Source organism: Hyla sarda, chromosome 3, assembly GCF_029499605.1.
Source record: "Hyla sarda isolate aHylSar1 chromosome 3, aHylSar1.hap1, whole genome shotgun sequence".
Classification (NCBI taxonomy): domain Eukaryota; kingdom Metazoa; phylum Chordata; class Amphibia; order Anura; family Hylidae; genus Hyla; species Hyla sarda.
Window position 1 is genome coordinate 421958785 of NC_079191.1, and position 25873 is coordinate 421984657.

At 41.9% G+C, this 25873-nt stretch overlaps 1 long non-coding RNA gene across 6 annotated transcripts in view; it reads right to left on the bottom strand.

The window, feature by feature from the left end:
* The window catches only part of LOC130363053 (uncharacterized), a 33923-nt gene that overhangs the window by 2687 nt on the left and 5363 nt on the right, over window positions 1-25873 (bottom strand). Inside the window, exons 1-6 of one of the 6 annotated variants that reach the window (XR_008891700.1) lie at window positions 14795-14913; window positions 4525-4659; window positions 4303-4433; window positions 3782-4085; window positions 2496-2622; window positions 267-494 (exon numbers count right to left, since the gene is read on the bottom strand). This is a non-coding gene — a long non-coding RNA (uncharacterized LOC130363053). Of the gene's footprint in view, window positions 1-266; window positions 495-2495; window positions 2623-3781; window positions 4086-4302; window positions 4434-4524; window positions 4660-8275; window positions 8357-14161; window positions 14258-14794; window positions 14914-25873 lie in introns of those variants that run through there. The other 5 variants (XR_008891703.1, XR_008891698.1, XR_008891701.1 and 2 more) reach the window with 5 other exon arrangements.

Here is a 25873-nt window from a genome sequence, read left to right on the forward strand (position 1 = left end):
GGACCCCCTGTAGTTAGCTTGAAGGCTATCAAGAAGGGGAAGATGAATAATCCATTGGCCTATACACTTTTAGGAAATATACAGTATATGCTTCATGGACAGCGAGGGACACTAAAGGGATTTTACAAGATTAGAAAAGTATGATGACTTTCTTCCAAAATGGCGCCCCACCTACGTCAGATAATCTCCATAGACTTCATAGAGCTGAGCTGCAATACCAGACCATGGGCAGATGGGGTGCTATATTTGTAATTAAGCAACTAGGTTTGTTAATTTTTTTTTATTCTGTGTGACCCCTTTTAAAAATCACTGTGTAAAATAAAAGCTTTATAGAATTTAAATAGGAAAAAGAAAACACAGACAGATTTTTGGAACCACGTGGAGTATTAAAATTAGTCCAAGACATACTGTGCATTTTTGTAGAAGTTATTTGGATCCAGACCTAAATAACAAGGATGCCTACTTCTGGGAACCAAGGAAAAGAACGAAGGAATCTGGGAAGAAAACAAGGCACCAGTAAGATTGTATAGAAGAATATATGGGTGTTATAGAGAGGTGATTACAGCTGAGCATGAGCAAGGTACAAGGAATGCAACGGCAAGAAACGCAGGTCATCCCGGGAAACACGAGAAGCCTCAGCCCAGCGGAACATGTATAGGAGGATGGAACACCAGAAAGGCAGAAAGTAACACATCATGTGAACAGTGCCTACAAATCCTCACAGGGATGGAGAGCAGAGAATTACAGGATGAAAGAATGCTGGGAATAGGATAGAAACGTGATTGGCTGACTAATACTAGGATACAAAATAGTAATTGATAGAGATAGATAGATATATGAGATAGATAGATATGAGATAGATATGAGATAGATAGATAGATATGAGATAGATAGATAGATATGAGATAGATAGATATGAGATAGATAGATAGATATATGAGATACTACTCTAAATACCTTGATAAAACTCCATTGTTGTGTCCCACTCAGAAGCTTTTATACTTTTATGCTGTTTTGTGATGTATTGTTTTTGTATTGTAACTGTATTTGTTTAAGGTTTAGCTGTGAGCAAAAAGTTAATATATGTGTCCACAATAGTCAGAGTAGTCCAACCTTCTAAGTAGGGAAGGAGCTTGCTCCAGGCCTGTCCCTCTACAGAGACAAAAATGATATCAGTTCATTTGGGTCTCTCCTTTGAGGTAGGCCATGTATATTCAGTCCAGGTGAAAGAGTTAAGGCGAATGGAGAGTTCATAGGCGGCCCTCCCATTAGGCGAGATAGGTGGCTGCCTAAGGCCTTGAGCTTGTGGGGGCCTTGCAGCTGTCTAACTCGCCCCGAAGTGAGTGGCGATGCGTGCAATGTAGGCATCACGACTTTGCAATGTCTGGTCTGGGACGCATATAACTATAAGCGCATCTTACAAATGTGCCTATAGTTAAAGGAATAGTGTAGTTAAAGATAACTTATGCCCTAGTCAAAGGATAGGGGTTAAGTTATAGATCGCGGGGGGTCTGACCGCTGGGACCCCCCGCGATCTCCTGAACAAGGCCTTGGCAGTCTGATGGTAGGGTGGTACCGACCCCGACACGCCCCCTCCATATATCCCATAGAGATACATTGAGGGGGCCTGTCAGCCACAGCTTCCTGTGGGGGTCGGAATGGCCGTTTTAGGCAAACTGCCGGGGCCCCATTCAGGAGATTGTGGTGGGTCCTAGCAGTTGGACCCACCATGATCTATAACTTATCCCCTATCCTAATCACAGAGGGGAGTGTGCCCACTAGCTAGGAGCCAATTTGGATTTGGTATTGATGTCTCTCCATAGTTGGAGTGGGGTATCCTGTGTGTTCCTTGTTTTGTGTCCAGTGTGAACATTACTCTTGATTTCCTGACCCATTTAGTGTTCTGACACTCAGTTAACCTGTTCATCCCCATGCATCTCCCAGTTTTGTCTGCTGTATACTTATCCTCATATCTAGTCTAGTTCTTATTATCATATCTGCCGTTAATCTATGCTATATCCTGTCTTGATATACCTGTTTGTAGCTTTGTAGTATTTTCGTTATGTTCCTGACTTGTTTCCCGACATGTAAAGTTTGGCTTGTTTTGACTCTGTCGCCCATGCCCTTTGGTGTAGGAAGGAACCGGCGCCCAGTTGTCAATCCATCATTTAGGGTGGATGGGCAAGTAGGCAGGGAGAGTGGTTTTTAGGGACAGCTTAGGGCTCACTCCTACCTGCCCCCGTTCATGACAGTTTGTTTGGCAGGTTCTATGGAGACGAGTTTTGACTGAAAAAATCGTCACGACCTGTCTTGGCCGGATGGAGAAAAAAAAAAGGGAAAGTGAACGACTCTGATCAGAGAAGACATCACCTGCGAGTCACCTGATGTAACTGTATGTAGTGACTGGTCTGCAGAGTCTGTGTAAAACTAGGGTCACTGTATTCACCACCGTTCTCTTACATTCATGGGGGGGGGGGGGGGGCTCATAACCTCACCCTAGGTCCTTACTGTGCTTCAGACTGGGCCTAGGACCATGTGACTATAAAGCTTCAGGCTTTCAGAAACCTGCACCCCGCGATTAGGAATTTAAGCTTCAGCAGGAATGAAGACTTTTGGATCAAGCTGGGAAAGAGAAACAAAGGTATTGGTGACAAATCACAGAGGTTAGAGAAGACACTGCAATTTCCAGACACCCTAACATGATCCAGTGTGTGGTCTAGCCTAGCTACACTTATGGAAGGATTTGATTGTGCTGTCTCCACTTTATTTAAGTGTCTGGCCACCTTTGTGCACAACACCCTTATTGGGACCCCAAACTCTACAGCGCCAGGTGACCTTGTGGAAGTTATTGTAACTAGAACTACATCAACCATGACCTATGGAGGACCTAGCCATCCCACAGGTGCCTCCCCCTGCTGCTGTGTCCCCTGCCCCCCCCCCTGCATCTGTTCTACTGTAATTGTATAGTATCCCCAATGTTATGTATATAAGAATGTTGTGTCTTTAAGAAAGGTCAACATGTGATCACCAGTTGTCATGTGATTGTTACCCAGGAGGTATCAGTGACCAGGTGACTTAAGGGTGACCAATGGGACCCAACCAGAGTCTCCCCCATAAAAGCTCTGGGAGGAGTCTCTTCTCTCTCTTAGCTCCTGAGTCTATGCTGAGGTGCAGTCGAGCCTAAGAGTCTGGAGTCATAGGAGCCTCAAGTCTACAGCCACAAGTTACAAGTGTACAAGTAAGCTAAAGTCACAGCTTAGTCTGTCTCCAGTCAAGTCAGTCACTGTCATCTATTGTCAAGTCAGAGTGGTCTGCACAAAATTGTCCAAAACCACTGCAAGTCCCAGCAAGCTCTTAAGGTCTCTAAAGTTACTGGTCACCTCCATGGGCCTGGCTTCACTGGATAGACTGTTCCATCTGTCACTCAGTAAAGTTACCATTGTCCGTAACTTGGCATCTGAGTCATTATTGTCCCTGTGCCTAGCCCTGAATCCAGCGGTATACCTTCGGGTGGTATTGGGGATGAACCACGCCCTGGCATCACGAATACAAGGGTGTAATGCCATCTGCCCTTAGGGTAATTCAATCTGCCCTGCATCACACCCCATACCACAATAACATCCCTTGTGGTCAAGGATCATGATGGAGTTCATGATAACATCCCTGGAGATCAAGGTAGTGAAAGAGTTCATGATAACATCCCTGGTGGTCAAGGGTAGAGAAGGAGTTTATGGTAACATCACTGGTGGTCAAGGGATGGGAGTAGTTCATGATATCATACCTGGTGGTCAAAGGTAAGGAAGGCGTTCATGATAGAATATCTGGATCCCTGGTGGTCAAGGGTCATGATGGAGTTCCTGATAACATCCCCGATGGTTAAGTGCAGTGGCAGGAGGCTGGAGAAGCAGGTTAGTTTAATTTCCCTTGCAGCCATAGGTTACATACCCAGTGTTCTAGAGCAGTAAAGGTGTTAATGATAACATCCCTGGTGGTATAGTGCAGTGAAGGAGTAACATCTCTTGTTGTCTAGTGCAGTAAAGGGGTTAATGATAACATCCTTGGAGTTTGAAGACAGTTGAAGAAACCTATAAAAGCACATACATGTTTTTAAAACCCTAAGGCCAGATTTGGCACCTACCCCCTGGTCCGCTATCTAGCCCCAAAACAATATTGCGTTATCTCAGGCTTTGTTTTCACTCGCGGTTATGGGATCTATCTCATATTGTGGTGTTTTTGGTTAGATCAAAGATACCAGAACCCAAATAAGCCCAATTGAAAACAATTGGGTACTATAGAACTCACCATTATCCTTTCAAAAACTGATCGGGCCTAGCTGTTATGGCATTGCTATAAGAAGGAAGTCAGGATACTAGTGTGAACACAGCCCGAGCACTGCTGTGTAGGGCCTTGGATAATGTACTGTGTATCTGTGCCTTTAAAAGAAACAATAAAGGTAATAAAATTGCGTGAGAGCTCAGATAAAAATGCCAAGCATTCCGTCATTGACTTTTGTTCTTTTATTACCTGCCATGCAATTATGGGTGAGCTCCGAGCCCCATGGAGATGAAGAGGGAACTGCAGGGCAGCACTTTGGAATGATGCAGATCGGGCCAGCTGGCAGCTCCGTCAGTGTTTCAGGTTACTCTGCACATTTATGACCTATGTATTCCAAAAAAATAATAATTAGATTAGGCTATTTGATATTCGGGGAATGTAATGGCCGATCGCCAGACATATCTTAGGAACACATCTTTACGCTTAATTAGTTTGTTCTAAATTTCATTGCTTCAAAGGTTCAGAAATGAGGAAAAAGACAAATAGAACCTAGTGTTGGGTTCTTGCAGGTAGCTCTAAATATCTGAAAGCTGTGATTGGCTGCAGACTAAAGTCAATGGTCTTACCCTATATTGCCAGCTCAAATCAAACCCCCCCCCCACTCGGCCCCAAAGGGCGAACGCTGGGTGTGACCATTCACTGTCCCGACAGCCAGAGCCCTTCCTTACATCAGCTTCCAGGGCTGCCTGTGGCAAGCTCTATAAATAGAGCACAGATGTGATGGATCAATGTAATGCAGATGAACTGCATTGATCTGTATGAGCAATCTAATGCTTGCTTATACAATTCCCCCTGGTGGACTAATAAAGGATAAAAAATGTAATCCTTGTAAAAGTTTTAACAAATCAAAATTAACTGCCCCCCCCCTCCATTTTTCAATTTTCAAAAAAATTCAATAAAAAATTAAATAAAGCTAAAAATATACGTGCAAAATTGTCTGAACTATTAAAATTTTATTTTTTCTGGGATGTGATGTGAAGAAAACACAATTCACTGTGCATGATCAATAATGTTATATTTCAAAGGGGTGGTCAGGTAAGAGACAATTTAACCCATATCCACAGGTTAGGGGATAAGTGTCTGAAAGTGTGGGTCCGACCACTCGGACCACCTCCGATCACCTAAAGGGGACCTCCCTCTGAGAGGAGTGCATGCTGCAGACGGCATGCGCTCCATTTATTTCCATGGGAGCACCGGACATGTCCGAGTACACTTGGGTCTCTTTGGTGATCCCATAGAGAATGTATGTGTTCCTCTATGAGAGCCAAGGTCCCAGGTTTTCAGGAGATCGTGGTGGGGTCCCAGCGGCAGTTGGATCCCCCCATGATTAGACACTTATTGATAGGAAATAAGATATTTTTTTTAATGGACATCTCCTTTGAAATGTAACATAATTGATCATGTGCAGTGAATTGTGTTTTATTTCCCACATCAAATCGCAGAAAAAAATAAAAATTAAAAGCGATCAAGAAATCTAATCAATGCCGAATTGATAATGTTAAAATCTACAGACCAAAACAGCTCTTTAAACAACAAAATAAAAATGTTATAGGTGTCAAAACAGGGCAATAATAATATAATATATTTCTATATCATATAATATTTTTTCGAAAATGCTTGTTAATTAAATTTTTTTTTATATATTACATAACAGAAATTATACAAATTGGGTATTGTATTTATATTCACCCAATTAGCAAAAGTGCTTTTTTTTATACCACCTTTTTTTCTCTCTAGCTATTTAATGGGGGCACAGCAAGGGGCTATCTACTATATGAGGGCACAGAGGGGGCCTAACTACTATTTGGGGACTCCATAAAATGCAGATTTTATATTAAAAAAAACTACTTTGTTTATTTGCAAAAAACAACAAAATTAAAAACCTGTAAGAGTCACACACACATGGATCGGGCAACATTCCATCGAAGAACAGCCATGGTGAGGTAAAACAGTAAGGTACTCTAAAATAGGACACTAATCGTAAAATAGTAAAATAACTTAATAGACACACCACTGAACTGCATAAACAAAGTATATTTAGCAGTATAATACAAAATTGAAATCATGTATACATAGAGACTTGTCCCAGCTTACTTTATATTTTTTTTCATGCCAAATGAAGCACCAAAGAAGCGCACAAGATTACTAAATAAAAGTAGTTTGATTTATTGCGAGAAGAAAAAAATGCCCAGAAAAGGGAGAAAGCCTAAAAGAAGCGACTACTTTACCAGCGCAGCCCAAAAAAAAGGCTTCTTGAAAACGAGCATTGACATCAATATAAGAGGGTTTAAAGGGGTACTCAGCCTCCAAATATCTTATCCCCAATCCAAAGGATAGGGAACAAGATGTCTGATAGCGGGGGTCCCGCCGCTGGGGACCCCCGTGATCTCTCTGCTGGGGACCACCGCGATCTCTCTTGTTTCGAGCATAGGGTGCCACACCGGAGGCTCGCAATGTCACAGCCATGCCCCGCTCGTGACATCATGGCCACACCCCCTCAATGCAAGTCTATGGGAGGGTGCATGACGACCATCTCGCCACCTCCCATAGACTTGCATTGAGCAGGTATGGCCGTGACATCACGAGCGGGGAGTGACCGTGACGTCACGAGCCTCCACCCTGCATCGCCAGTCATCTGGCATGGAGCAAAGTTCGCTCCATGCACCGGATATCTGGAGTGCAGCAGCCGAGATCGCGAGGGTCCCCAGCGGTGGGACCCCGGCGATCAGACATCTTATCCCCTATCTTTTGGATAGGGGATAAGATGTCTAGGGGCGGAGTACCCCTTTATGGATTAAAACTTGTGTTTTTGTTGTGGAAGCCATGTTGAAAAATATATTTCTTTTTTTTACATAAGAACATACATTCCCATAAGATAACAAAAACATTTTTGGGATATAGAAATATTTGGTTTTGGCTACCTTTAGGTGCCCTCATAGCATAGATCTTTTTGATCAACGGGAGGATAGGATTTCAGGAGTGCATCATGCTTCTATGGGATCCCACAAATGTCATGTACAAGAAGAGTTACTTCTTGAGGTAATTTTAGGAACCTGTATTGTAAAACAATGTCCTTATGTGCACAAACCTCCTTGAACTGAATTGTACCTTTGTTTGCGCTTTGGGCCCCTCATATGTTAGTCATTAATTCTGCCTTTAAAATCAATTTGTTGACAAAAAAGAAAAGTAACGGAAAACTATTTTCGTCTATTAGGTCAGCGGATCAATGCGATCACTATTGTCCACAGTCGAATGTTTGTGGTAATTTCACAGGCCGAACAATTTTTCACGTCAAAATCCATTTAGGTGAAATTGAAACCTCGAATTTATTATTGGCTTATAGGAAATAGGAGGTCGGGGAGGGGTAATTTGCAATCAGAACAAATCCTTTAGTATCATTACTAAGTAGGTTTTATACATTGTTCACAACCCATTGACTCCTGAGATGGTCACCATATTCTTCACATTAGCCAAATGTTAAATATTTTTTAAATGGAGTTTGTATTAAAGCAGATATCAATGCAGGTACTGTTTCGGGGCCCTGTGTATCTTCTGCACTTCTGCAGAGGACACTCTGGGACAATATGAGTTATAAGGAAATTTAAGTAGCAATCAGTCTCAAACTGTTCCTGTATTATGCTTACTAGAGATAAACGAACCTCCCAAAATTTGTTTTTGGAAAATTGGCTGTAAATTGCCAGTTCGGTTTAGATTTCATAAAAAAAATCACTGAGCCAGGTACAGATTGTTAGAGTGTAAATGGAAATGTAGCTCAGTAAATGCAGGAGTAGGGACTCCTGTTTTTAACAGGAGTCCATGCTCCTGCACTGATTTGCCTGAAACCAATCAGTTTTTCTTGTAGAATTCAGAACAAATTTGATTTGTTCCAATTGAACTTTCTCATCTCTATTGCTCATTGCAGGCCTTATAGCTGTCTCACCTAGTATGTCTCGGAAGGTGGGGGCTAGGGTGTTCAGCGTGGTGAGACCCATTCTGGAGCACGGGGTCCTAGCAGTTGGACCAGACACTTATCCTCTATCCTGTCGATAGGGAGTATTTTTTATGTAAATAGATAACCCCTTTAAACAGGCACCAACAAACCAAATAACAAAAAAATATTATATATCTTATTAGAGAAAAATGCCTAATTCTCCATTTATCAGGCTCCTTTCCCTGCCCCTTCCTCCATCAGTCACTCTGAAAAACTGTTAAAAAAACAATCTCGAGATAGATCAGCTCTTCGAATTCTATGAAGAAGTAAAGGAGAGTGACTGAGGAGGCAGCATCTTGTAGTGAGTGTTATAGCTCACTCCAGTGCTGGATTCAAAGCTTACACTGATCAGTACTTTTCTATAATGTCCCCCATGCTATTGCTGCTTCTGAGTATGGACTATAGAAACAAAGAAGAACAAGATCCCTAGTCTGTGTGTGTGCAGTGTGTGGGAGTCACCATAGTTGCTAGTCTTTATCCACTATCTCATCTACAACAAAAAATTAGAGCTGGTGCTTACAGAGGGGGAAATCGGTGAAAAAAAACAAATATTAGTAATATAGCTTATCCTAAAAAATCACCTGAAAGCACTATTATGCTTTAAAATTGCTTTTAGGGGGATGTGTCGTGTAAGTCTCATATAATTATTGACTTGTAACAAAGTTTTAAACGTGCAGAGTCCTTCATAAAGCTGTCAGATCGTTGTATGGACTCTCTATCTCTAAGTACCCATATACTGATTCCCATAATGCCCTGTTTGGCACTCCAGCAAGCAGGAGAAGAGATAGAGAAGTACTTGCTCATGCATGATGCTCCCGCTATATGGAAGTACAAAAAAAGTGACTTTATACGTTTAAAATTGTCATCCTCTGACTCCTATAACTTTTTTATTTTTCCGTGTACGGGCCGGTATGAGGGCTCATTTTTTGTGCCATGTTCTGAAGTTTTTATCGGTACCATTTTTGTATTGATCGGACTTTTTGATCGCTTTTTATTCAATTTTTTATGATATAAAAAGTGACAAAATATATGCTATTTTGGACTTTGGATTTTTTTTGCGCGTACGCCATTGGCCGTGCGGTTTAATTAACAATATATTTTTATAGTTCAGAGATTTATGCACGCGGCGATACCACATATATTTATTTTTATTTACAGTTTTTTTAATGGGAAAAGGGGGATGATTCAAGCTTTTATTAGGGAAGGGTTTAAATTACTTTTATTAACTTTTTTTTTCACTTTTTTCTTGCAGTGTTATAGCTCCCATAGGGACCTATAACACTGCACACACTGATCTTTTACCCTGATCCCTGCAAAGCCATAGCCTGGATCATGGATCAGCATAATAGGGGGTTGATTGCTCAAGCCTTTAGCTCAGGCTTGGAGCAATCAAACGCCGATCAGACGTGACGGAGCAAGGTAAGGGGGCCTCCGCTCGCGTCCTAGCTGATCGGTACATCGCGATTTTATCGTGATAGTCCCGATTAGCCCGACTGAGCTGCCAGGAAGCTTTTACTTTCATTTTCGACACGGTGATCAACTTTGATCGCCGCGTCTTAAGGGATAATAGCGCGCGGCACAACGATCTGTGCCGCGCACTATTAGCCCAAGGTCCCGGCTATGAATAGCAGCCGGGACCAACCCCATGTGATGCGGGGTCACGGCGTGACCCAGTTTTAAACACCGGAACCGGGCGCCGGGCGTACAGGTATGCCCTGCGTCCTTAAGAGGTTAAGGACAGGGTGCAGGTGTAGACACTTGATTAAATGAGCACTGGCCCTTTAAGAGTAAGAGCTCCAGCGCGCGCCCTAGGAGGCGGGGGCACGTGCACCGGGGCTGCAAGGACACAGTGAGGCGGAAGATGAGGGAGGTGAGTGACGGGCTGGGATTCCCATGCGGGCGCGTCCCGCGATGCGAATCCCAGCCCCGCCGGCAGCTGGGACAGAAGCAGAGAGCACTCACGGACGGCGCAGGTGTTACAGTAAAGATAAAACTCAGTGTGTGTTTTTTATGTTAAAAAGTACGTTTCATATCACAGAACAAATAATGCTCATATATGTTGTTCCAAAAGTCATGCAGATTCTTTACGTCTTTTGTGTCTAGCTTCTGCATTTGTCTCACAAATCCCTCTGTTCTGCAGCTCACACATTCTGATTTCCACTGCTCAGGAAGGGGTGTATCCAAGACAAGCACTAAGCCCACCCTCACTCACCATTCATTCACTTCCTCCCTGAGTCTGCTGTGCTGGGTCTCTTTATCCAAACACTGCAGGCCACTCTGTAACCCCCTCCTCTCTGTTTTCATACTGCAGTCTGATAGGACAGGAGTGAGCACAGAGGAGTGCTAGTCCTGCCCTCACTTCCTGGACATTGCCCCAGCCTGTGCTTCAGCTGGGACAAAGATAATGCTGTAGTCGGATAGGATTATGTTCTGGATGGCATGGGGACCCTTAGTGGTCCTTTTTTTTATAAGCCATGATTTATATAAAAAAGGAGATACATTTTTTTGAATGAAATATATAAGAAAAGTTAAATGTTTTGCCAAGATGTACAACATATAAAAAGTTTTTGATTCCGACAGTGTTCATTTGATACATTTGTGTTAAGCTTTCTGTCATTTTGTACCATCTTTCTTAAAGGGGTACTCCGCCTCTAGTCATTTTATCCTCTATCTAAAGGACAGGGGATAAGATGTCTGGTTGCGGGGGTCCCGCTGCTGGGGACCCGATGATCATGCCTGCAGCACCTTCTTTCATGAGCTGCACAAAGCAAAGATCCCTCCGTGGCTGATGACGGGCAATACAGGGGCGGGGGTATCGGTATGTCACAGCTCCGCCCCCTCATGATGTCCTTTAGAGAGTAGATAAGATGTCTAGGGGCGGAGTACCTCTTTAAATTATCCTGTATTTATATACACCAAATAGAAACATTCAATGTCCAAAAGTTTTTTTGGAAAGCACTCATGAAACGTAGCAGGACTCTCAAAATGCTTGTGGTCCCCCAGGTAGTGAAGGAATTGTGTTGTTGCATGTGCGCTGATGAAAATTGTCCTCCACTCCAGAAGTAATTCACAGTTGTTACATCGGGGTCATTCGGATTCCAAAACAAAATGCTCGTGCAGCACAAGAATCTGTTCTTCATGAGCGCAGTATTATGACAGTAGGTCACTTTAAGCGGAAATGTTAAATACACTTCCCTGCACTTATTAGAACAATGATTTCAATTGGAGCAATATAGGTCCGAGCAATTGGATAATTCCTACCAGACGCGCTGTGGTATCTCAGAAATGCCAAGCGCCCAAGGATATCGCTCTGTATGGACAGTAGAACTGGGAGGTAAAAGTATGGATCGGACCAGACTGAAAGGATATAATTATTTCAATTCCTTTTCGTTACATATCAAAAATGGCTGTAAAAACGGCTATTTTGTTAATATTTACCAGTCATGAGAATCATATACGGCAGTGTTTCCCAACCAGGGCTTCTCCAGCAGTTGCAAAACTAAAACTCCCAGCATGCCCAGATACCCAAAGGCTGACTGTCCAGCAGGGAAATGCAGAGAATAGTTAGTGTGGGGGACGGGATATGAGGACGGGATATGAGGCCAGGATATGAGGACGGGATATGAGGACGGGATATGAAGACGGGATATAAGGACAGGATATGAGGACAGGATATGAGGAAGGGATATGAGGACAGGATATGAGGACGGGATATGAGGACGGGATATGAAGACGGGATATAAGGACAGGATATGAGGACAGGATATGAGGAAGGGATATGAGGACAGGATATGAGGACGGGATATGAGGACAGGATATGAGGATGGCATATGAGGATGGGATATGAGGACGGAATATGAGGACAGGATATGAGGACGGCATATGAGGACGGGATATGAGGATGGGATATGAGGACGGGATATGAGGACGGGATATGAAGACGGGATATAAGGACGGGATATGAGGATGGGATATGAGGATGGGATATGAAGACGGGATATAAGGACAGGATATGAGGATGGGATATGAGGACAGGATATGAGGACAGGATATGAGGAAGGCATATGAGGACGGGATATGAGGACGGGATATGAGGATGGGATATGAGGACAGGATATGAGGACGGCATATGAGGACGGGATGTGAGGATGGGAAATGAGGAAGGGGTATAAGGACGGGATATGAGGATGGGATATGAGGAAGGGGTATAAGGACGGGATATGAGTACAGGATATGAGGACAGGATATGAGGACAGGATATGAGGATGGGATATGAGGACGGGATATGAGGACGGGATATGAGGACGGGATATGAGGACAGAATATGAGGACTAGATATGAGGACGGGATATGAGGACTGGATATGAGGACTGGATATGAGGACAGGATATAAGTTCGGAATATAAGGTCGGAATATGAGTAAGGGATATGAGGTCAGGATATGAGGTCAGGAGATGAAGTGGGGATATAAGGTCGAAATATGAGGACAGGATATGAGGTTGGGATATGAGGATGGGATATGAGGACGGGATATTAGGATGGGAAATGAGGACGGGATATGAGGACGAGATATGAGGTCGGGATATAAAGTCGGGATATGAGGACAGGATGTGAGGATGGGATATGAGGAAGGGATATTAGGATGGGAAATGAGGACGGGATATGAGGACGAGATATGAGGTCGGGATATAAAGTCGGGATATGAGGACAGGATGTGAGGATGGGATATGAGGACGGGATATTAGGATGGGAAATGAGGACGGGATATGAGGATGGGATATTAGGACGGGATATGATAACGAGATATGAGGTCAGGATATGAGGATAGGATATAAAGACAGGATAAAAGTTTGGACTATGAGGTTGGGATATGAGGAGAGGATATAAGGTCGGAATATGAGGACGGGATATAGGGACAGGAGCACTATTTTTGCTTTCCCTTTCCTAAAATTTTTTGGGTAGAAAAATCGTCCACGTCCAGTGCTCCGTTAGTTATATATATGTATCTTAGCACTTGCAGTGTTTTCCTGTCATTTTTGTGTGATATATGAGGACAGCATATGAGGATGGGAGATGAGGATGGGATATGAGGTCGGGATATGAGGACTAGATATAGGGACAGGAGCACTATTTTTGCTTTCCCTTTCCTAAAATTTTTTAGGTAGAAAAATCGTCCACGTCCAGTGCTCCGTTAGTTATATATATATATATATATATATATATATATATATATATATATATATGTATCTTAGCACTTGCAGTGTTTTCCTGTCATTTTTGTGTATACTCCTGATGAATGTGCCATAAAAGTTCATACCAAGAGAACCCTTCTAGTGAAGTTCCATTGATTTTGGGGACTGTGTTGCTATTATTAAAGCCTGTGACACTAGACATTGAATCACGAGCGGCTGCTAAAATCATCCAACACCTGTAGATAAATTCCTATATTCTTCTAATACTATTAGTCCACCACGAATATTTCATACTCGGTGTTTTTTGTGGGGATTGTGTCTGCAGCTGTCAGGTCAGTGACGAATGATCTTTTCCAAGAGTTTTACAATGAAAAAGCAGATGTGGTTTATTTAACTGAGGTCACGGGGTCAAACGCGCAGCAATTTTTATTATTTACTATCTGTGTCCCTCTCTACATTGCGGAGTGTTACTTTCCTTATAGACAGTTTAATTTCAATATTTTTTATTTTTTTCTTAAGCTATTGAGTTATAGGGGGAGAGAAATGTCTTGAACTTTATCAGTATTACTATGATTTCTCTATACAGAGGCAGAGGAGTGAAGGGTCGGTGTAAGGGATTGAACCGTTCTGACTTACTACTCACCCTCCATGTAAATCAACATAAATAATAACTATGTGGGAGATTTGTCAAAACCTGTGCAGAGGAAAAGTTGACCAGTTGCCCATAGCAACCAATCAGATCTCTACTTTCATTTTTCAAAGGCCTTGTCAAAAGTGAAAGTAGTGAGTTTATTGGTTGCTATGGGCAACTGGGCAATTTTTCCCTCTGCACAGGTTTTGATGAATCTCCTCCTATGAGTTTGCTGTTTTCTCTGTTTCGTCAACTGGGTGGTTAGGAAAGGGGTGGTTATTGATGGTACATATTCAGATTACTAATGAGGTACCACAGGGGTCAATATTGGGCCTTTACTCTTTAAGGGTAGGGTCACACACAGCGCATTCACAACGTATTTAATGCTGCGGATGCGCCCACCTCCGTCAGTCACAGAGCGACTGCAGTCGCTCTGTGACTGATGGCGGCGGACGCATCTGCAGCCTTAAAGGGAACCATATAGCATATATAACACTTAAAAACACATTATATATGCTAAAATCGATATCCTCACCATCCCCGGGGGACGTTTTTGCCCCCAGAGATGGTGAAGATATTCAGTTATAAAGTCACCCCACCCCAGCCACCCCGCAAGTAGTCCCCTGGGCGGGGACTTTTACTTACCAGCACCTGGTGGAGAACAATTTTTCTTCAAATCAACTGGTGCCAGAAAGTTATACAGATTTGTACATTACTTGTATTAAAAAAGCTTAATCCTTCCAATACTTAATAGCTGCTGTGTGCTTCACATGAAGTTTTTTTTTTTTTCTTGAGTTCATTTCAGTCTGACCACAGTGCTCTCTGGTGACACGTCTGTCCATATCAGGAACTGTCCAGAGGAGGAGAGTTTTGCTATGGGGATTTTCTTGTACTCTGGACAGTTCCTGACATGGAAAGCAGAGAGCACTGTGGTCAGACTGGAAATAACTCCAGAAAGAAATACAACTTAATCTGGAGCATATAGCAGCTGATAAGTACTGGAAGGATTAAGATTTTTTTGTAGAAGTAATTTACAAATCTGTTTAACTTTCTCGCACCAGTTAATTTGAAAAAAATTGTTTTCTACCGGAGTACTGCTTTAAGCAACTTTCTGAATAGTCTTTTTTTCAAAATGTCCAAGTATTTAGCTGCTATTCAAAGAACAAAATAAGATGAATCTGTCAAAAGAACTTTCTGCTCTCTAAGTGCTACAGAAAGAAGCAGGGAGAGGCAAGGGAGGGGGGGGGGGCACAGCAGATCTGATAGTAGATAGGATGGAGAAGGTCACTGAAGGTTAACACAAGCTGTAGATAGAGAGGAAAGCAAGTAGTAAGCGGTATGCTACCTGTGAAGAGACAACAACAAAAAACATGGTCTCAAATGGCTGGAGGTGCTCAACCCCAAATGCAGTTGTGCATTTATACTGGGGGAGCAGATCCTGCCCTTGTAGTCCGTTGCTAGGGGCGATCCCCAGCATAAAAATGCATACAATGGAGGATGCCTGCAGTGGACTACAGGTGCCACAATAGAATCCTACACCAGATGATACATGTGAAAAGACAAAGCAGAGCACCCACAGTAAACTGAGGAACTAAAAGAGAATTTTTTTTAATAAAGCCCTATGAAAAAAAAGAGGAATTTCTGACCACTATGGCCAGCTCCCGCAGTGTGCGTGTTCCACTCCCGCCCCACAACATGGGCATGGATGATCAATCTTGTCTGCTCATTCTAACATTCTGTTACTGCTTTTAGAGATAGCAAAGAATTCATGCAAAAGTTAAGACTATGTCACATCTTCAAACTAACATAAAACAATCCACTCCTCTAAATGGACTGTTATATAATCTTGTCCAAGGCAAGATAATGCAAAGGACTGCACACATGACAAATAACTTGGGCCCATTTCATCACCACCCCTTCCCCTATGTCATTTCATCACTCCCAGTTGGGCCATTTCTTCAACCCTATTTGCCATTTCATTACCCCCTTGTGCCATTTCATCACCCCTCCTTGTGTTATTTCATCACCCATCCTTGTGCCATTTCATCACCCCTTGTGCCATTTCATTACCTCTTGTGCCATTTTATCACCCCCTTGTGCTGTTTCATCCCTCACCCTTGTCTCACTTCATCACCCCTCCTTGTTCCATTTTAACAACCCCTTGTGCTATATTATTACCCTCTCGTGCCATTTTATCATTATCTTGAACCATTTTGTCACCCCTTGTGCCATTTTATCATTCCCATCATGTGTAATTTAATTCCCACCTGTGACATTTAATCACTACCCCTTGTGCCATTCCATGCCATTCATTGAGATGGACATCCCACATTTTTTTTTAAAGAGCACTTGTCATCAAACCATATTTTCTTTTTTTTTTTCTTTTGCACCAACATTTTACAGTGAAATAATTCAATACGCTTTATCATAAATTAAATTACACATTCTAGCTAGGGATTCTCCCTAGTACATACATAAAGAAAAAGAGAAGGAAAAAAAGAAAATAGGGAGGAGAAAAAAGTAGAAAAAAAAATGAGGGGGGGGGGATATGATATGTAAGAAATAAGAAAAATGCAGATGTTATATTATTATATTTGAATTCTAGCCTTATACATTTTGGTAGTTGGTTTATAGCAAGGGCAATAGATCTTTCCATATTATAATTGAATTCGACTACGTTTAGGAGGTATTGAATATCAGGTACTTCCGTACTTTTCCATCTAGCCGCAATTATTGTTTTTACTGCTGTCAAAAGTTGGATTGCAATGGTAGTGTCCGATATTGGAATTTCAACAAGACCCAAATGGAGAAGAGCAATCTCAGGGGCCCAAGGGAAAGCATACCCAACTATTTGTCACAAAAGGGAATAAACTTTTTCCCACTTCTCTATTGCATCTCCAACATTTGTTGGAGCAAGTAGGATGGATTTGAGATAGTCTATAGGGTGTTATCTACCATGTATACATCATTTTCCTAGCTGCTTCCAGATGGGAAACATTGGGTGATACTTTTAAACTTAACTTAAACACATGGGTCCATTGTTCATCCCCAAAAATTTTTTTCCAAGTTCCTCTTCCCATCTCTTGTAGGAAGCTGGTAGTTCAGTAGTAGGTAGAAGGGATTTCTACACCTTCGTTATGCCCTTGGTATTCATATTTTTGCTGTTAAAGGAAATACTGTACCCTGATTTCGGTTTTGTGTATGGTAATTGTGTTGATGTTATATAGTGTCTTAAAGGACATCTGCAGCGTGATTAACACTTATGCCTTATCCACAGGATAGGGGATAAGTGTTTGATCGCGGGGGGTACGACCGCTGGGACCCCCTGTGATCTCCTGTATGGGGCCGCGGCTGTCCCGTGCATGGGGCGTGCCAGCCGCAGCATGACTTATTGGGATGGGGAGGAGACGGGGCGTCACTGTCAACCTCTAGGACGACGCTACGTGCCTTAGCGCTCACTATGAGTGCTAATGGTGGCGCCCCGTTAGGGAGATCGCGGGGGGATCCCAGCGTTCGGACCCCTCGCGATCAAACACTTATCCCCTATCTAGTAGATAGGGGATAAGTGTATACTGCGCTGCAGTTGTCCTTTAACTGCAAGTATCTGTAAAATTCTGATGTTGACAGCGAGAATTTTTGGGCAATTAATTGGAATGAAATAAATCCCTTCTCATCAGAAATATCAGAGTACAGGTGAATACCCTGATCTTTCCAGGTGAGTGAATCTAACATTGGGGATTTGTATCCGAAAAATCTCTAAGGGCGCGTCTTTAAAGGAGTACTCCAGGATGAAAAAATTGTCCTCCATACTGTCGGCAGTAAAAAAATAAAGAAATACATACCTTCCTTCGCTCCCTCGGTACCTCCAGTAACCCACTCCGGCCTCCGCTGTGATCCTCTTCCTGGTTGGTTGGTGAGTCATACTGCACTCAACCAATCACCAGCCGCAGCGAAGTCTGGACTCGGCCAGCGATAGGCTGAGTGGCAGTGTGATGTTTTTGGCCATGGCAGCGGCGGAGACCGGAGTGGTTTACCGGAGGCACCGGGGGAGCAAAGGAAGGTATGTTTCTCTTTATTTTTTTACTGCCGGCAGTATGGAGGGCAATTTTTCTATCCTGGAGTACTCCTTAAAGTCCCAAAGGGAGTATATAATTTTTAACTAGAGGGAGAGACCAGATTTAAAAGGATGCTTTCATAGTGGGGCAAATGTATGGTGGAATTTTATTTGTTAAACGGGATGTCCATTATTCTGCTGACAAAGAGCCTGAGGTTGTTAAAGACGACTCTATTTCCACCCATGCTTTAAAGTAGTCCCTGACCACCAGTTTTTCACATGATTTAATAATGAAGCGTGATAGTAACACTTTAGGTCAGGACAGCCCAAACCTCCTCTTTCTCCTGGAAGACATAGATATCATGAGGCTACTATGGCTTTTTGGTTCTTCCAAACGAACTGTATAAGAAGTTGTTGTAAAGTTTTAATTCTATAGTTAGGGACTAAGTGTCAGGCCCAAGGCCTGTTTATTAAAATCCTATATGTGTATTATAATTATAACTGTGTGATGTATTATCCAAGCCATGGGTGAGAGGTCATTCAGACGGTGTTTTTGTGTATTGCATTTTATTGGGGGGTCTGGCTGTTTGTTTACATCTCCTTTGAAGTCAAAGGCTTTTTTGAAGTCATGCACTCTGGTCCCATCATATAATCAAACAGATAAGGGGCCAGGAAGAGAGAAGACGGGGAGGGGGGAATGGAGTCTCCCTTCCAAAAAGGCAGATATATAATATTTAAAAATGCTAGACTCGGGTTGTTCAAGGCTGTGCCCCAAGCTGACAAGACCATCCTAAGAACAGCACTCACTCTCACTCATGGACTGCTATATCATCATGCTGTAAGAACTTCATCTTTTGTTTTCTGAACTTGTCTTGCTAAACTCTTTTATATATTTTTGTAACTGTATGTCATTTGTTTCTGTATTTTTATATAGTCAGCACTGTGATACCTTTTATCAGATTAGATGTTTAATTAATCAGCTCTGGTCTTTGATCTCTAAATATATGAGCTCACCTTTCTGAAGGCAGCTCTGGTAAATCACGTTTATCTAAGGGTTAATTTGGTGATTGCTGGGACTTGTAGTGGATACCCAGAGGTCTGGCGGCTTTAACCCTTGCACCATCACACTCTCTCTAGCATCTTAGCTGGACCGATAGGGTGTGATCGTGACACTACGGTAGGTAGATTTAGAAAAAAATACAAAATCTTGGGAAGTATAGACATTTTAATGACTGCAATTCTGCCCACCCAAGATGTAGGAAGTTTAGAATAGCTAGTGATATCCCTCATAAGGGAGGTAGTTAAAGCAGAATAATTTACTGGAATCATACTAGTCAGAGGAGTTGTTAGAACAATACATAAGTAGGGAATTTGACCATTTGACCATTTGTAGGGGTAGGAGGCTTGGAGTAGCTGCTTAAGATCTGGTGTTATTCCTATATCTAGAATAAGTGACTTAGATGCATTTATTTTATAATAGCTTATTTTGCTAAATTCTGAGAGTATTTGAGTGATTCCCAACAAAGAATTTTCCGGATTGGTCAGACTTGGTCAACATCGTCCGCAAATAGCCCGATATGATGCTCTCTATTTCCTATTAATACTCCTGAAATGTCTTGGGAGTTTCAAATGCATTGGGCCAGGCGTTCCATAACCATAACAAAAATGTATGGTGACAGAGGGCAACCCTGGCATGTACCATTGGTAGTGTGAAACTCTTTTGACAAAGTACCTGAGATGTACACCTTTGTTGACGGGCCAGAATATAATGCCATGATCGCTTTCTTGAAGTTCCCCTCTAGACCAAATTTCTTAAACACTTCATTCAGGTACTCCAAGTGTATGCAGTCAAACGCCTTCTCCACATCCAGTGTTAGAAGCAGAGAAGGCGCTCGACGGCTCTCCAAAACATGGATGAAGTCCAGGAACCTATGAGTACCGTTTAAGGTTTGTTGCCCACTGACAAACCCCACCTGGTCATTCACTATCGAAGATGATAAGATATTTTTTTAGTCTGTAGCTGCATATATCTTTAAGTCGGTGTTCAACAAAGCAATGGGTCTTAAATTAGCAGGCTCGATCTGAGCTTTTCCTGGCTTTGGTAGGGATACAACTTTAGCTTTAAGCATTTCAAATGGAAAAGCACCACCAATCATTGCTTCTTTATAACACTGAGTCAAAAACGGTGCCAGCCTATATTGGTACATTCTATAATATAAATTTGATAGTCCGACTGGACCTGGTGATTTGTTTGCTTTTAACAATCCAATAGCTGAAATAACCTCAGTCAAAGAGATGGGGGCTGACAGGGTTTCTAACTGATGTTCTGTCACTCGGGGGAGCTCCATACCCTCCAAGAAGGCAGCAATGTGAGATTGGTCTGGCCGGTAAATAGAATTATCTCCTTTAAGGTTGTATAAACCACTATAATATTCTGATAGTATGTTAGCAATACTTTGGGGATCTACGACCTTATCAAGTTATAATTATTTGGGGTTTGTGTTTTCTTCTGTTCAGTTTTTATTTGTTTAACCCCTTAACGACGCAGGACGTATATTTACGTCCTGCGCCGGCTCCAGCGATATGAAGCGGGATCGCGCCGCGATCCCGCATCATATCGCGTCGGTCCCGGCGCTAATCAACGGCCGGGACCCGCGGCTAATACCACACATCGCCGATCGCGGCGATGTGCGGTATTAACCCTTTAGAAGCGGCGGTCAAAGCTGACCGCCGCTTCTAAAGTGAAAGTGAAAGTGACCCGGCTGCTCAGTCGGGCTGTTCGGGACCGCCGCGGTGAAATCGCGGCGTCCCGAACAGCTGATCGGACACCGGGAGGGCTCTTACCTGCCTCCCCGGTGTCCGATCGACGAATGACTGCTCCGTGCCTGAGATCCAGGCAGGAGCAGTCAAGCGCCGATAATGCTGATCACAGGCGTGTTAATGCACGCCAGTGATCAGCATTAGAGATCCGTGTGTGCAGTGTTATAGGTCCCTATGGGACCTATAACACTGCAAAAAAAATGTAAAAAAAAAGTGTTAATAAAGGTCATTTAACCCCTTCCCTAATAAAAGTTTGAATCACCCCCCTTTTCCCATAAAAAAAATAAAACAGTGTAAAAAAAATAAAAAATAAACATATGTGGTATCGCCGCGTGCGTAAATGTCCGAACTATAAAAATATATCATTAATTAAGCCGTACGGTCAATGGCGTACGCGCAAAAAAATTCCAAAGTCCAAAAAAGCGTATTTTTGTCACTTTTTATATCATTAAAAAATGAATAAAAAGTGATCAAAAAGTCCGATCAAAACAAAAATCATACCGATAAAAACTTCAGATCACGGCGCAAAAAATGAGTCCTCATACCGCCCCGTACGTGGAAAAATAAAAAAGTCATAGGGGTCGGAAGATGACATTTTTAAACGTATAAATTTTCCTGCATGTAGTTATGATTTTTTCCAGAAGTGCGACAAAATCAAACCTATATAAGTAGGGTATCATTTTAACCGTATGGACCTACAGAATAAAGATAAGGTGTCATTTTTACCGAAATATGCACTGCGTAGAAACGAAAGCCCCCAAAAGTTACAAAATGGCGTTTTTTTTTCGATTTTGTCGCACAATGATTTTTTTTCCGTTTCGCCGTGCATTTTTGGGTAAAATGACTGATGTCACTGCAAAGTAGAATTGGCGACGCAAAAAATAAGCCATAATATGGATTTTTAGGTGGAAAATTGAAAGGGTTATGATTTTTAAAAGGTAAGGAGGAAAAAACGAAAGTGCAAAAACGGAAAAACCCTGAGTCCTTAAGGGGTTAACTAAGAGAGCCCCTGGGCATCCACCATGCCAATAATGTGTTATTTTAAGTTTACGCAAGGCTCTTTCAAATTTATAGCTTTGTAATATGTATAATTGTGCAGTTAGTTCTGATATTTCTTTTGATCTATGGTGATCAACATTAATTTTATTTAGGCAATGTAGCCTGGATAATTTTGGTTTAATTTCCATCACTGCCCTAGTATTAGTTTTTTTGAAATGTGAACATTGTTTAATAAAATGGCCCCGTAGTGTGACTTTGTGGGCGCACCAAAGCGTACTATCCGAAACCAGGCCATTATCATTACCGTAATTTTAAAGTAAGAGGTTTTGGCTTCTGCCGTGGCTGGTAAGTATCCCTCATGGTTAAGTACATACTCATTTAAACGCCACAATGATTCCTGTGATCGTGGTAATTGTTCTTTTATTAGAATTGTAATTGGGCTATGATCGCTCCATGTTATTGTCCCTATTTTAGTAGATTTCACTAAGTGTAAATTAAGTCGTTTTATCAGAAAATAGTCTATCCTGGAATACATTAGATGGCGGGGAGAATAATAATCCCTTTCTCCCGGGTGTTGCACTCTCCATGGGTCAGGTAGTGAGTATGAATTTAATGTATTAAAGGGGTATTCCAGGAAAAACTTTTTTATATATATATATATATATATATATATATATATATATATATATATCCACTGGCTCCAGAAAGTTAAACAGATTTGTAAATTACTTCTATTAAAAAATCGTAATCCTTTCAATAATTATCAGCTGCTGGCAACAGTGCTCTCTGCTGACATCTCTGCTTGTCTCGGGAACTGCACAGAGTAGCTTCTAAACTGGGCGGTTCCCCGAGACACGTGTCATCAGAGAGCATTTAGACAGAAAAGAACAACTCAACTTCAGCAGTTCATATCATAAGTACTGGAAGGATTAAGATTTTTTAATCGAAGTAATTTACAAATCTGTTCAACTTTCTGGAGCCAGTTGATATATAAAAAAAAGTTTTTTCCTGATAACCCCTTTAACATATGGTGTTGGCTCTAATTCGTGTTTTAGAGTGGTAGTGTCCATTGAAGGCCATTGGGCCTTATTAAAGTCACCCACCATAAGCAGGACCCCTTTCTGGACAGGGTAGATCAAAGGGGTACTGCACTGCCCCAGCGTCGGGAACATTTTGTTCCGAATGCTGGGCACAGTCAGCGAGGGTCGTGATGTCATGCCCACACCCCATAGTGATGTCACACCATGCCCCCTCAATGCAAGTCTATGGGAGGGGGCGTGGCGGTGTTGTTTAGAGTTGGGGCTGTATATTGAGACTATGGTATATTGCACATTATTAATTAAGCCTACAAGTATTACATATTGGGGGACATGTATCATTATTTGTGTATGGTAGAAGCATTTTACCCCTTTTCCCAAATTCTAAATTATGAGCAGAAGTGCAAAATTTATCAATCAAGCGCAATGAGCTTAATAAATTGCGGGTAAATATAGTAATCTCCTCAATCCACTCTTTGGAAGATAGAATCGATGATTTAGAGCATCTTGCTACATTATGTCCAAGTTGGCTTATATTTGTGCAAAAAAAACAGCTCTTGCGGCAAAGTTTTTGGTGTAAAGGAAAAGTACACAGTTAATAAATCCATGTGTACTATAGATGTCACTCCAAGGTACCCCGATTAGGCCACATCTGGTGGACATGCTCTACCAAAACGTGCGCAAAAAAATGCGCAAAAAAAGGGCTTGCGCAAAATTTTGCGCAAAAAAATACACACAAAACAGGGTTAAAATACGATACATATCCCCCATTGACCTTAATTGTCTATAATTTGCTGTTGGATGTTGGTCACTATTCTGTCATGGAACAAGATGGAGACTCCCCCTTTTTTGCCCACATCATGCGATGAAATGATTATAGAGTAAGATTTTATTTTTCATCTATGTGAGTCGCCTTGGCTTAAATGGGTTTCTTGGATACAGCAAAAGTCTGGTTGGTTTAAACGCACCTCTTTAGCTAGTAAAGATCTCTTATAGGGCGAATTTAACTCAATAGTAATATATTAACCACACCTCAAGGATGATACACAATGAACAAAAATTATAGACAGTTAGATTGATAGAAATGCAAAACAATTTATTATACAATGTTTGTCATAATATAAAATCAATAAAAAAATTAATTTGATAAAACATAAATAAAAATACGACTGATAAAGCAATAGTGTATATAATGTTTTACTATTGGGCCCTAATGGTATATGAAATTGAATATAGCACTGCTGTTTGGGTGGTTGTTAGGTTATCGGCCGATTGTCCGGCATAAACTGTTAGTCCGGCAAATATGTGGCTATAGTGTGAAACAGTCTTTGGTTGACAGACTAGGTTGTTCAGATTAATAGGAATTGGTTGTCTCTCACCCTGTCCGCTGGTCTCCGTACTGCGACGGGCCAATGATGGTAAAATTGCTGTGTTGTAGGCGATGGTTAGAATCCGTCTAGTGGCGGGGGCTCTGGTTAGAGACTCCCACGTCGGAGGCGGCTGCGTGCAGCTGTGTTGGTATCGGACCTCTACTTAGCAAGCCAGTGCGGCAGGTAGGGGAGGCTCCCAGCTGGTGTGATAAAAAGATGAACTGTTTGTTTCAATCAATGTGCCGGCTTCTGGAGGAGCAGTGCATATTTCTAATGCTCTATTCAGACTGTATCCAGATCTAGACGCGTTTCAAGGCACTTAAATAGACCACTTCTTTGCCTACTGAAGAAGGGGTCTATTTAAGTGCCCTGAAACGCGTCTAGGTCTGGATACAGTCTGAATAGAGCATTAGAAATATGCACTGCTCCTCCAGAAGCCGGAACATTGATTGAAACAAACCGCCGCTAGACAGATTCTAACCATCGCCTACAACACAGCAATTTTGCCATCATTGGCCCGTCGCAGTACGGAGACCAGCGGACAGGGTGAGAGACAACCAATTCCTATTAATCTGAACAACCTAGTCTGTCAACCAAAGACTGTTTCACACTATAGCCACATATTTGCCGGACTAACAGTTTCTGCCGGACAATCGGCCGATAACCTAACAACCACCCAAACAGCAGTGCTATATTCAATTTCATATACCATTAGGGCCCAATAGTAAAACATTATATACACTATTGCTTTATCAGTCGTATTTTTATTTATGTTTTATCAAATTAATTTTTTTATTGATTTTATATTGTGACAAACATTGTATAATAAATTGTTTTGCATTTCTATCAATCTAACTGTCTTTAATTTTTGTTCATTGTGTATCATCCTTGAGGTATGGTTAATTTATTACTATTGAGATTTGTAAATTACTTCTATTAAAAATTCTTACTCCTTTCAGTACTTATGAGCTGCTGAAGTTGAGTTGTTCTTTTCTGTCTAAGTGCTCTCTGATGACACGTGTGTCGGGAACCGCCAAGTTTAGAAGCAAATCCCCATAGCAAACCTCTTCTACTCTGTGCAGTTCCCGAGACAAGCAGAGATGTCAGCAGAGAGCACTGTTGCCAGACAGAAAACAACAGCTCAACTTCAGCAGCTGATAATTCTTGAAAGGATTAATATTTTTTAATAGAAGTAATTAATTTACAAATCTGTTTACCTTACTGGAGCCAGTTGAAATAAAAAAAAAAGTTTTTTTCCTGGAATACCCCTTTAAAGAAAATTCTGGGATCTGTGGGGGATTCCTAGATGCATCAATTATTTTCTCTTTAGCATTAAAGAAATGCGTTTGTAGTATGACATCGCTTGGCAGACCAGCAGGGAGACCCCTAGCTTTAGGCAAGCGATGAACTCTATCAACAGTCATATCTAATTTAGTGAGGTCAG